The sequence below is a fragment of the Callorhinus ursinus genome, unplaced genomic scaffold (genome assembly GCF_003265705.2).
Source record: "Callorhinus ursinus isolate GAN/ISIS: 27379988/994484 unplaced genomic scaffold, GSC_fseal_2.0 scaffold5, whole genome shotgun sequence".
Lineage (NCBI taxonomy): Eukaryota > Metazoa > Chordata > Mammalia > Carnivora > Otariidae > Callorhinus > Callorhinus ursinus.
Window position 1 is genome coordinate 6,589,682 of NW_027397067.1, and position 14,005 is coordinate 6,603,686.

A 14,005-nucleotide genomic window follows, 5' to 3' on the forward strand; every position below is an offset into this window, starting at 1 on the left:
AGCAGCCATCAAAAGGAATGAGATCTTGCCATTTGCAACGACGTGGATGGAACTGGAGGGTGTTATGCTGAGTGAAATAAGTCAATCAGAGAAAGACATGTATCACATGACCTCACTGATATGAGGAATTCTTAATCTCAGGAAACAAACTGAGTGTTACTGGAGTGGTTGGGGGTGGGAGGAATGGGGTGGCTGGGTGATAGACATTAGGGAGGGTATGTGCTACGGTGAGCGCTGTGAATTGTGCAAGACTGTTGAATCACAGATCTGTACTTCTGAAACAAATAACACAACATATTTTAAGAAAAAAGAAAAAGAAGAAGATAACAGGAGAGGAAGAAAAGGGGAGTATGTCAGAGGGGGAGACGAACCATGAGAGATGATGGACTCTGAAAAACAAACTGAGGGTTCTAGAGGGGAGGGGGGGTAGGGGGATGGGTTAGCCTGGTGATGGGTATTGAGGAGGGCACGTTCTGCATGGAGCACTGGGTATTATGAACAAACAATGAATCATGGAACACTGCACCAAAAACTAATGATGTAATATATGGTGATTAACATAACAATAAAAAAATTAAAAAAAAAAAGAAATGGGCATAAGACATGTAGAATTTAAATTTTTTAAAGACTATATGTTCTATACTTCCTTCAGGTAGTGAAATTGATGTCTAATTATCAATTAGATTTGAATCAAATGGAAGCCCAAACTGAGCATCACTCTGGTGGTCATTTCCAGGTGATTTCTTCCAGTACATTCTACAGGAAAAAAATTCCATTAGGATTCTGCACTGAAACAATTTTCTGCTTTGAGGTCATCACTAAGAACCTGACTAACTTGTTTCCCCCCCCCTGAAATGTATCATATAGCTCATCCATATTAATACTGTAAAGCTAACAACAACAACAACAATAACAATCTCAGCAAAGGTTTGTATCAGGTAATGACATTTGCTAAATATGAAGAGATTGTAGAAAGACTGAGTGGAAGATTTAATAGTGTGAGGAAAGTATCCAGTTAATTTATGGCTCCTAATTTGTTTATAATGTCCATGCAACTAATCTCCATTTGTAATGTTGATATTTTATCAATTAAGAAACATTAGTAAACTTTTTATTTTCATCAGATGGTTTAAGTGTCATAAAAAGACTGCTGAGATATGTTTTATAGTATCCTCCCCATCAATAGAACGCTTTTTAAAATAATTCATAACGTTAATATATAATATATAGTGTAACTATATATAGCACATATGTATGTACATTAAATATATATATTTAGCATATATATTATAGATACATATATAGTGTAGATATATATTTATAAGTAAATATATATATTTAATGTACATATATGTACTATATACAATATATAAAATATAAAAACATATAAAATAAATATATGTATTTATATTTTTAAAAACCAGACAAATCCCCAGCCTTTGAAGCAGTGCCACTGGAACTCCAGAATGAAACCAGGGTAGCCCCCCTCCTGAGTCCCAACAATTGAGAGGAGGCTTGTTTGTCTGTGAAGCAAACAAATGCTCAAAAGATTTTCCCACTCATTCTTCACCCCTGACCAAACCAGATTAAAAAAAAAAAAACTTTTCAGCTTCCCAAATTCCCCTGGTTTCCTATCTCTTACTCTTGGCAGTTGAAGGGCAAGCAATGCAGGATTAGAGAGAGCAGCCAAAGAAGGCCAAAGAGTTACACCAAACAATCTAGAGATCTAAGGATGTGACCAATCTCACTCTTTGGAATGCTAAGGCCTGCCTTGGTGACTGAATATGCTTCATCTGAAGGAAATCAGGCAACTTCGGCGGGGGGGGGGGGGGGCTTCTCCACACGGATCTACATCCATTCATACCTCACAGCGCCCTCCTTAGGCCAGCATACCCACACAGACTCAGTCACACACCGCCCTCCTGCCACCTGTCACCCTCCCTCTGGAAAAACAACTTGAGCACACCCACCAGGTAAAACTCGAAGGGACATCTAAATAAGGCGATGGAACTTTGGAAGAGAGAACGCAAGAAAGAAGAGAGAAGGGAGAAAATGAAAAGAAAAGAAATAAGAGGAATTGTACGACATTAGATGCCACAACATTTGCCTGTTGGACATTGTTTTTAAAGGGAATTTCCCAGAGATAATGGAGATGTGGAACAGTAAAAGATGCAGTCCAGGAACACAAGATGTAGGAGAACCCAGCTAGTTCTAATGAGGCCTGCTTTTAGTTAGTAAAACTTAGAATGCCGAGCTAATCAAATACATTTTTGAGTAGACAAGGGAAAGACGGAGGGAGGAGGGGAGGAAGGGGAGGAGGGAGGACGCGGGGAGGGAAAAAGAACAGGCAGGCCAGGCCGGCCTCCTCATCTCCTAGGACGTCAGCCACTTCTTCCGTGTACACTGCGGTCAGCTCGTCACTGGCTTCCCCACCTCTGCTGCTCATCTCTCGCCATTTTCTTGTTGCACCTGAAGACCCGAACACTGAGCTGCACAATCCAACTGTGACCATGGGCAGTGAGACCTCCTTTCTCAGCAGCGCCTCCTTTTGGGCAGAGAGGGAATAGCCACGGAGGAGTCCACGCTCCCAGAGCAGGGGTGAGGGCGGTTAGCCCCGCCACAGATGCCCTTTCTGATTTCAGAATACGGGGATTTTAACACAGGATTTTTTTGGTGAAAATTAAAGCAGATAAAATATAAATTATTTTTTAAAGATTGTATTTGTTTTTTTGTTTGTTTACTTATTTATTTGAGAGAGAGAGAGATCACAAGCAAGGGGAGAGGCAAAGGGGAAGTGGGAGAAACCCAAGCGGACTTTATGCTAAGCATGGAGCCGGCAGCGCGCTCCATCTCAGGACCCTGAGATCATGACTTCAGCCAAAATCAAGAGTCTAGTCCTTAATCTACTGAGCCACCCAGGCACCCCAAAATATAAATTATTGCTATTATTGTGTCAAGTGCCTATGAAACACTGAAAAATAAAATATGCATTTTTTAAGCTAAATCCTTTGTTATCCTTTCAGATAATGGCAAGACCCTCCAGTTCCCACTGGGCACATGGGAAGTAGGTCTTTAAGGATAGCGGCAGGTATAGAATGTTTCAACAGAGCCCAGCCCATCTGTCTTCATGACCAGGCTCTGCAGACAGCAACCACAACCTGATCATGGCCACCTCCTGTCAAGGGATTTGGGCCTCTAGAGATGGATGAGGATATGTTTTGCATTTTGAAGTGCCTGCTTGGAGACAATCTCTGCCCTTTAGCGTCATGCATAAATTAAAGGAATTTTCAAAGATAAAAATATGGCCCTGAGGAAGCCACAGGAGGAAGAAAAATCTGCCCAAAAGTCCCCCAAGGGCTCCCCTTTGTGTGAAGGAAGGAAAGACATGGCCCGGGGGGAGAGTTGGTACAGAACCAGCCAAGGGCTCTGGGACAAGTGCGCAGGGCCGTGGAAGCCTAAGACCGACTGGTGACAAAAAGCACACTTCTTCACTCTGCAAGCTGTGCACCTAGCTCTTTCCTTTTCTCTCGAATGTAAGGAGCTGTTAAAGACACAGTTACTTTCTCCAACCCTGTGAATCTTCCTGTACTTTTTTCTTTTAACATGTCGTGGCTCTTGCAGAACAGCCAGGGAAAACCAAACCAGATCCGTAATTTTTACAAAAATAAAATAATGTAGTTTTTCAGGAGACTTTCCTATATGCCACGAACCATCTTATTTTATTTTCCAGTGCTTTATATGTACTAGACACAATGATAGTCATTTTATATTTTATTTTCTTTAACCCTCACAAAAATAAAATGTGGTAGTCCTTGCACCTACCCTGGGGAGTCTGGGCTCCTCTGTGGCTCTTCCATCTCTGCCCAAGAGGGGGCGCTGCTGCTGCTAAGTCCCTCATTCCAAGGGAGTCTAAAATGGAGCATTACAAAACAATTTATCTTCGGTCCAAAGAATTTCATATTATCTTGTACTCACATATTTCCTGCCCCAACATTTATTATGCACATCTTCTTATTGCCGATCTAGATCATTCTTTTTTTGTTGTGGCATATAAATTGTATGGCATTGTCCTGGCAACCTTGTTCACTCCCTCTGTTGAGGTGTGTGAGCAGTTTGCTCTTTAGGAGAGAGCAAGACATGACTCTGCTTTCTCTGGAAGAAAAGCAACACGGTCATGAGTTGAAGAGAAAAATAAGACCAGAGGCTCTAGGTAGAGTGGAGAATGACTTTAGAAAAAAGGTCAGCAGTTTTAGTAGAGGTGGAGATCCTGAAGATCAGATGTAAATTGGTCTTGGTCAGTTTTGATGGAGAATAGTTCCAATTTGAACTAAAAAACTAATGTGGCATTCTTGGAATATCAGGCTGGGAAATTGCTTGGACCGAAACTTGGTTAGATTTACAGTTATACGCTTTCTATCCTTGGAACCACCTACTTGAATGTCATTTTACCCTAAAGATACTTATATATTTTGTATATATACTTCTAATAAATACTTTTCATATGTTATAAATGTACTTATAATATATAGACATATATTTTATAAATTTGTTTATACTTATAAATACTTTGTATATATTATAAATGTACTTATAATATAGAGACCTATATATTTTATAAATTTGTTTCTGCTACTCTCAGGATGGGTTAGCTCTGTGTGTGTGTGTGTGTGTGTGTGTTACTTTCAGGAAGGTTTGTCGTTAGGCAGGGTTATGAAGTTTAGGAGGAAAGCAGCATGGCCCCAAAAGAGGCCCTAAATTCTGGAATATGTCCCCATACCACTCTCCCTCGAAAGAGCTGCAAACAGATGGATATAATATTCCTTTCTTCTCTTCCCACATTTTATTTATTTTATTTTATTTTATTATGTTATGTTAGTCACCATACAATACATCATTAGTTTTTGGTGTGGTGATCCACGATCCATTGTTTTCGTATAACACCCAGTGCTCCATGCAGTATGTGCCCTCCTTAATACCCATCACCAGGCTAATCCATACCCCCTCCCCCCTCCCCTCTAAAACTCTGTTTGTTTCTCAGAGTCCATAGTCTCTCATGGTTCATCTTTCCCTCTGATTTCCCCCCTTCGTTTTTCCCTTCCTTCTCCTAATGTCCTCCATGCTATTCCTTCTGTTCCACAAATAAGTGAAACCATATGATAATTGACTTTCTCTGCTTGATTTATTTCACTTAGCATAATCTCCTCCAGGCCCATCCATGTTGATGTAAAAGTTGGGTATTCACCCTTTCTGATGGCTGAGTAATATTCCATTGTATATATGGACCACGTCTTTATCCACTCATCTGTTGAAGGGCATCTCGGCTTTTTCCACAGTTTGGCTATTGCAGACATTGCCGCTATGAACATTGGGGTGCATATGGCCCTTCTTTTCACTACATCTGTGTCTTTGGGGTAAATCCCCACGAGTGCAATTGCTAGGTCATAGAGTAGCTCTATTTTTCATTTTGTGAGGCACCTCCACACTGTTTTCCAAAGTGGCTGTACCAACTTGCATTCCCACAAAGAGTGTGAGAGGGTTCCCCTTTCTCCACAACCTCTCCAACATTTGTTGTTTCTTGCCCTGTGCATTTTTGCCATTCTAATTGATGTAAGGTGGTATCTCAGTGTGGTTTTGATTTGAATTTCCCTGATGGCTAATGATGATCAACATTTTTTCATGTGTCTGTTAGCCATTTGTATGTCTTCTTCAGAGAAGTGTCTTTTCATGTCTTCTGTCCATTTTGTGACTTATTTGTTTTTTTGGGTGTTGAGTTTGAGAAGTTCTTTATAGATCTTGGATACCAGCCCTTTATCTGTAGTGTCATTTGCAAATATCTTCCCCTATTCCGTGGGTTGCCTCTTTGTTTTGTTGACTATTTCCTTTGCTGTGCCGAAGCTTTTTATCTTGATGAAGTCCCAAAAGTTCATTTTTGCTTTTGTTTCACTAGCTTTTGGATATGTATCTTGAAAGAAGTTGCTGTGGCCAATGTCAAAGAGGTTACTGCCTATGTTCTCCCCTAGGATTTTGATGGATTCCTGTCTCACATTGAGGTCTTTCATCCATTTTGAGTTTATCTTTGTGTATGGTGTTAGAGAATGGTCGAGTTTCATTCTTCTGCATGTGGTTGTCCAATTTTCTCAGCACCATTTATTGAAGAGACTGTCTTTTTTGCATTGCATATTTTTTCCTGCTTTGTCGAAGATTATTTGACCATAGAGTTGAGGGTCCATATCTGGGCTCTCCATTCTGTTACATTGGTCTATATGTCTGTTTTTGTGCCAGTACCATGCTGTCTTGGTGATCACTGCTTTGTAATATAGCTTGAAATTGGGCAACATGATGCCCTCAGCTTTTTCTTTTTCAACATTTCCTTGGCGATTTGGGGTCTTTTCAGATTCCATACAAATTTTAGGATTGTTTGTTCCAACACTTTGGAAAATGTCATTGGAATTTTGATTGGGATGGCATTGAAGGTATAGAGTGCTCTGAGTAGCATAGACATTTTAACAATGTTTATTCTTCTGATTCATGAGCATGGAATGTTTTTCCTTTTTTTTTTTTGGATCTTCTTCAATTTCTTTCATGAGTATTCTGTAGTTCCTAGAGTATAGATCTTTTACTTCTTTGATTAGGTTTATTCCGAGGTATCTTATGGTTTTTGGTGCTTTTGTAAATGGAATCATTTCTCTAATTTCTCTTTCTACAGTTGCATTGTTAGTGTATAAGAAAGCAACTGATTTCTGTGCATTGATTTTGTATCCTGCCACATTACTGAATTGCTGTATGAGTCCTAGTACTTTGGGGGTGGAGTCTTTTGGATTTTCCACATAAAGTATCAAGTCATTTGCAAAAAGAGAGAGTTTGACTTCTTCTTTGCCAATTTGATATTTTATTTCTTTTTGTTGCCTGATTGCTGTTGCTAGGACTTCTAGTATTATGTTGAACAGTAGTGGCAAGAGTGGGCATCCTTGACGTGTTCCTGATCTTAAGGGAAAGGCTCTTAGCTTTTCCCCATTGAGGATGATATTCGCAGTGGGTTTTTCATAGATGGATTTTATGAACTTGAGAAATGTTGCCTCTATCCCTATACTCTGAAGAGTTTTAATCAGGAAAGGATGCTGTATTTTGTCAAATGCTTTTTCTGCATCAATTGAGAGGACCATATGGTTCTTCTCTCTCCTCTTATTAATGTGTTCTATCACATTGATTGATTTGCGAATGTTGAACCACCCTTGCATCCCGGGGATAAATCCCACTTGGTCGTGGTGGATGATCCTTTTAATGTATGTTGGATCCTATTAGCTAGGATTTTGTCGAGGGTTTTGGTATCCATATTCATCAGGGATATCGGTCTGAAAGTCTCCTTTTTGATGGGGTCTTTGCCTGGTTTGGGGATTAAGGTAATGCTGGCCTCATTGAATGAGTCCAGAAGCTTTCCTTCTGTTTCTATTTTTTGAAACAACTTCAGGAGAATAGGTATTATTTCTTCTTTGAATGTCTGGTAGAATTCCCCAGGGAATCCATCAGGCCCTGGACTCTTGTTTTTTGGGAGGTTTTTGACCACTGCTTCCATCTTGTTACTGGTTATTGGCCTATTCAGGTTGTCAATTTCTTCCTGTTTCAGTCTTGGCAGCTTATAGGTTTCCAGGAAGGCATCCATTTCATCCAGATTGCTCAGTTTGTTGGCATATAGTTGTTGATAATAATTTCTATTAATTGTTTCTATTTCCTTGGTGTTAGTCGTGATCTCTCCCCTTTCATTCATAATTTTATTAATTTGGGTCCTTTCTCTTTTCTTTTGGATAAATCTGGCCCGTGTTTTATTGATCTTATTAATTCTTTCAAAGAGCCAGCTTCTAGTTTTGTTGATCTGATCTACTGTGTTTTTGGTTTCTAATTCATTGATCTCTGCTCTAATCTTAATTATTTCTCTTCTAATGCATGGCTTAGGCATTGTTTGTTGCTTTTTCTCTAGTTCTTTAAGGTGTAGAGTTAGTTGGTGAATTCAGGATTTTTCTATTTTTTTTTTTTTTGAGTGAGGCTTGGATGGCTATGTATTTCCCCCTTAGGACTCCCTTTACAGTATCCCATAGGTTTTGAACTGATATGTTTTCTTTCTCATTGGTTTCCATGAATTGTTTAAGTTCTTCTTTGATTTCTTGGTTGACCGGAACATTCTTGAGCAGAGTGGTCTTTAGCTGCCAAGTGTTTGAATTTCTTCCAAATTTTTTCTTGTGATTGAGTTCCAGTTTTAAAAGCATTGTGGTCTCAGAATATGCAGGGAATAATCTCAATCTTTTGGTATCAGTTGAGACCTGATTTGTGACCCAGTATGTGGTCTATTCTGGAGAAAGTTCCATGTGCGCTCAAGAAGAATGAGTATTCTGTTGTTTTAGGGTGGAATGTTCTGTCTATATCTATGAGGTTCATCTGGTCCAGTGTGTCATTCAAAACTCTTGTTTCTTTGTTGATTTTCTGCTTAGATGATCTGTCTATTGTTGAGAGTGGAGTATTGAGGTCTCCTACAATTAACATATTGTTATCAATATGACTCTTTGTTTTGGTGAACAGTTGGCTTATGTAGATGGCTGCTCCCATGTTGGGGGCATAGATATTTACAATTGTTAGATCTTCTTGTTGGATAGACCCTTTAAGAATGATATAGTGTCCTTCTGTGTCTCTAACTACAGACTTTAGTTTAAAATCTAATTTGTCTGATATAAGAATTGCTACACCAGCTTTCTTTTGAGGTCTGTTGGCATGGAAGATGGATCTCCATCCCTTCACTTTCAGTCTGGATGTATCTAGGTTCAAAATGAGTCTCTTGTAGACAGTATATGGATGGGTCCTGTCTTTTTATCCAATCTGCAACCCTGTGCCGTTTTATGGGAGCATTTAGGCTGTTCACTTTGAGAGTGATTATTGAAAGATATGAATTTATTGTCATCGTGTTGCCTGTGAAGACCTTGTTTTTATAGATTGTCCCTGTAAATTTCTGTTGTATATCACTCTTTGGGTTTTTCTCCTTTTATCGAACCCCCCCTTAATATTTCTTTCAAGGCTGGCTTAGTGGTCACATATTCTTTCAGTTTCTGCTGGTCTTGGATGCTCTGCATCTCTCCATCTATTCTAAATGACAGCATTGCTGGATAAAGTACTCTTGGCTGCATGTTCTTCTCATTTAGTACCCTGAATATGTCTTACCAGGCCTTTCTGGCTTGCCAGGTCTCTGTGGATAGGTCTGACATTATTCTGATGTTCCTCCTTCTGTATGTAGATCTCTTCCCCCTAACTGCCTTTAAGATGGTTTCCTTGGTTCTAAGATTTGCGAGTTCTATTATTACATGCTGGGGTATTGGCCTGTTTTCCTTGATCTTGGGAGGGGTCTTCTCTGCCTCTAGGACACGAATGTTTGTTTCATTCCCCAGATTAGGGAAGTTCTCAGCTATGATTTGCTCAAATATATCTTCTAGTCCTCTCTTTCTCTCCACCCCCTCTGGGATTCCAATAATTCTGACATTGGAACGTTTCATGGTGTTACTTATTTCTCTGATTCTATTTTCACGGATTCTGAGTTGTTTTTTCCTGGCCTCCTCTTTTCCTTTTTTATCTATTAAATGGTCTTCCAGGTCACTAATTCATTCTTCTGCTTCATTTACCCTAGCTGTTAGATTATCTAGATTAGATTGGATCTCATTGATAGCATTTTTAAGTTCTGCCAATTCAGCTTTCATTTCTGCCCTTAGAGACTCAGTGTTGCCATTAATTGATTTCTCCATTCTAGCTATTGTCTTCACAATTGCAAGCCTGAATTCTTTCTCTGATATTTTGGTTATATCTGAATCCATTTGTAAATCTGCAGCATAAGTCGTAATCTCTGAGTCTTTCCTATTTTGGGGATTCCTCCTCCTAGTCATTCTGTTGATGGGTGGTTGAGGGAATGAATAGAGTCCAAATTATTGACCACAACCCAAGCAAGATGCACCTGTTTTCTATGGACCTTAGGCTTGCTGGCCTCTTGTTTTCCCAGCCTGTCTTCTGGAGCAGGGCCCTACCGTGTTGTTACTCAAGCAACCCTGTTTGGGCAGAGTTGCCCTGCCCCCCTGTGGCGGGGGATGGGCTCAGTGGGAACCGGTTTTGGGGGGCTTTTGTTCTCTGGTGGCTTTCCCTGGTGGCTTTCCACATCTCTTCCGAGAGTCAGAGCAAAAGAGACCATTTCCAACCCTCTGCCTCAGAGCAGAGAGATCTCATTCTGTGCTTCAGTGAGCTCTCCAGGCCACACTATCTCTGTTTCTGTCTGTGCTGCTATAAGCAGCACTCCTGGGTTGTGCGCCCCTCACCTGCACTCCCAGTGCTGCCTCCAGGTCGGGACACGTCTCTGCCCTTTGTGCTTCTAAAACCACCAGCCACCCCTAGTTCACATGTGCGGCCCCGCCCCTTGGGCTTCCGTCCAGAGGACTGCCCTAAAATCCTTTCCCCACCTCTACCAGTCTGCGAGTCTGTGCCCCATCTGCTGTCGCTCACTGGTGATGTAGGATCCCCACAGCCAGGCTCCCTCTTGCTGCTGTTTATCCTCTGATATGTGCCCATGAAATCAGGGCTCCCCACTTCATACCTTGAAACCAACCACCTGCAATATTCTGTTTGTAGAGATCCAGATCTTCTTACATCTCAGGCTGATTTCATGGGTGTTCAGAGTGGTCTGGTAGATATCCAGCTCAATTCCGGGGACCAGTTGGAATAGGGTCCCTTACTCCTTCACCATCTTTTCCCTCTCCTTCTCCCCACATTTTAAATGTGGGACAAACTCGAAGTATTTGAACAAAACAAAATTTATCAAGAATAAATTAAAGCCTTATAGTTGAAACAGAAATCATGTGGATAATACATAAAATTAGATTATCAGTAGTATACGTGAAAACTTTGGGGAAAACTGAAATCATCCAAATAGTAATTAATAAATCATGGCATATACACACAGAGAAATACAGTACCCACAAGTTACCATGTTTTCAAAGAAAGTGTGATGATATGGGAATCTGGGAATCTGTGTTAAAATATAAGCCAGAAAATCATAGTGGATTTAATACACCATTCTCAGCAATAGAATAAGCAGACAAAAATTCATAAGGATGTGGAAGTTTTTATTTCCAAAATAAACACACTGTATGGTGGGCTTATATAAAACACTGCACTCAAAAACTGCAAAACACACATTCTTTTAAAACGGGAACAAATTTAGTAATTCAGACCATAAAGCAAATCTTATTTCAATAGGCTAAAAGTTTCCTTAATAAAATAACAAGTTAACATTCTATGAATATTTTACAGAGGTTTCTGAAGCTTACAAAACATCTTGGCCTATGACTTAATGGCTACGTTAACTCTGCCTTCTGTTCAAATAGAGCTGACTTCTACCATGCCAGCTGACCTTTCTCAATAACTGTATCCTAGCCTTACTTTCAATCTCCTAAGCTTCAAATCTCTGCACCCTCCCCAGCCCCGCACTGATAGCTCTCTTCCTTATATGCAAAGTGGGTATAATAACATATATCTTGCAAGGTTACTGTGAAAATTAGATGTGATTTAGATCTAGAGCAATGTCTAATGCATAGTAGACATTCATAAATTATAGCTACTATTTTGTGAAAGCAGCATTTAGAAATGCATATTCAGAGGGTTTTGAAGATCACTGCATGGCCCTTCAAGTCTCTTTCACATTGTTCTGCCCTGGTATTCTCAAGAGAACTGGGGCTGGGCCCAGATGGGTTCTTGAACAATGTAGGATGCCACCTACCCAGAGAAAGAACATTTTGTCTTTACACAAAAGCAGCATCAAATCACCCAGATGTGGGGCATTGGGCTGCACCCACGTGGGTGGGAAGCACTGTTGTCTAATGCATACAAATCACTCTTAGCTCTCAAAGCTACTCCAGGGGGAAGACACGTTTGCTAATTAGTCCGAAGGTATCCTATAGACTGACAGTGGCCTTAGACAAAGACACTGGGAGGAGTGGTCCTTTTTTCCTCCATTGTACATTGCTGGGCTGGGGTGTGAAGTCTGGAATCATGTAGTTAAACTCTAATTATAAAGATGATAACTCATAGAGCATTTATTCCTCATAGCAAACAAGTGGGCTTAGTTCCTTGATGTTCCTCTACTTTGCTTATGAAGAGACTAAGGTACAACCTCTAGGTGGCAGAATTAGGATTTGAACCCAAGGCCAAGCTTAGCCTCTACACTACACCCCCTGTAGACAGGACTATGAAAGTGACACGTTTTTTAGGAGAAGATGAGGACCCTGAAGATGGAAGGATGGAAAGATGGAAGGGACCCCAGTCCTCAATGACATTACACAGTCACTGAATCCCAACCTTGCTTGCATTCACTCTACCTTGGGACTTCTCCATATGTAGATCATCAATCTGCTTGTTGTTCGAGTCTCTTTAGGATGGAGTTTTTGGTTCCTTGTGACTGAAAACATAGGAAAGGAAAGGAACAATGGGTGGTACAAGATTATGGACAGGATCCCAAACCCCTAAGAGGCCTGGACTCAGAACATGTTTATGATGGGGCAGTGGGTGGAAAGGGAAAGATAGTGTGAACTTCAGGAAGTCCTAACACTTCCCTGAGGAACCCAGTCTGGGGCCTCTATACTGAGCAACCACAGTACTGATTCTAGCTCCAGCTCAATGTGGTATCTCAGCTCTCTTCCCCAGGGAGCAGTTTGACCATTTCTCCCCAAACAAGAAGTAACTTAGGGAAAAACACCTAAATCCCCATGTCTTTGGCATAAAGTGAGGGATTTGGGGGTAATGAATTCTGTTGCATCAATCAGTGTGGAAAATAAGACTTTCCTCTCTCTACAAGCCTAAGATTCTATGATGGTTAACTTCTTCAGAGGCTCTACATGAGAATTATTAGTTTTCTGGGCTCCTCTCCTATGGGCCACGAAAGAAAGAGAGGTACATGTTTAGAGATGGAAACAGTTTTCTATTCTATCCATTCATTCTGTCAGTCAGTGAGTCAGTTGTTGAAATGAACAGATACCTGCATTTCATTGAATGCCCACCATGAAACAGAGCCATACTGAGCCCTTAGGATACAAAACACTGAAATAAGACATATTTCTGCCCTGGGGCTTCACATTCAGATGCTTCTGAACCCAGGGTCTGGGTAGTGAACCCAATATCTACCACAAAAGATGAATCTACTAAAAACATAGGCCACATGGCTTTATGTCTCAGGATCAAAATCAGGTTATCTTTGCCTAAAGTAGCGTTGTTGGGAGTAACCCCACCCACTTGCTTTGTGTTAAGTATGGCCCATCCCTGCTCTAAATCAGGGGAGACTTAGGGTTCCAGATCCTCCTTGAAATCACATGTGACTATAAGAGGACATTCACATCGGGAGACCCTGGAAATCAATGTGTTTTATTTGATTGTGAGGACGGCAAAATATGCCCTCAACTGCACACACCAGTATCTGAAAGCAAACTTGGCCCCTGATGGTAAAATTCAGCGTGCAGAATGATTGTTCTGATTTCCTGAGGGACATGTGATAACTGATTCACAAATATAAATAGGCACAAGCTTCCTACAAAAGACTGTTTTTCATACCATTTGAGTAGATTTTTATTAGAATTGTATTTCATCTTTTATCAATGGCTTATTTTAAAAAGCTAGGATTTACAATGCGCATGAAAATTTTTTTCTTGGTTAGGAACCACTTAACCAGGTGCCTGAAAGGCTCTCATGAATTCAAAATGTAGTTTATAGCTGCACCCCACCCCCACCTTCTGTCAGCCCAGCAGGAGCCATTAGAGCTCACAGCTGTTGGATTATGTCCATCTACCTCTACAGTCCACAGATGGCAGAAAGCTCAAGGTTCAGCAACATGGCATTCCCATTCGATGAAGCGTGTGGTCCTCCATCACTGTGGGCTCAAGTGGTTCCTTCCTTCCTTCCTTCCTTCCTTCCTTCCTTCCTTCCTTCCTTCCTTCCT

The 14,005-nt window shown here is 40.6% G+C and overlaps 1 long non-coding RNA gene across 1 annotated transcript in view; it reads right to left on the minus strand.

Moving 5' to 3' along the window:
* LOC141372717 (uncharacterized) overlaps positions 1-14,005 on the minus strand; it is a 26,224-nt gene that overhangs the window by 8,344 nt on the left and 3,875 nt on the right. The window contains exon 2 of the long non-coding RNA XR_012378117.1: positions 12,396-12,475. This is a non-coding gene — a long non-coding RNA (uncharacterized lncRNA). The remainder of the gene's footprint in view (positions 1-12,395; positions 12,476-14,005) is intronic.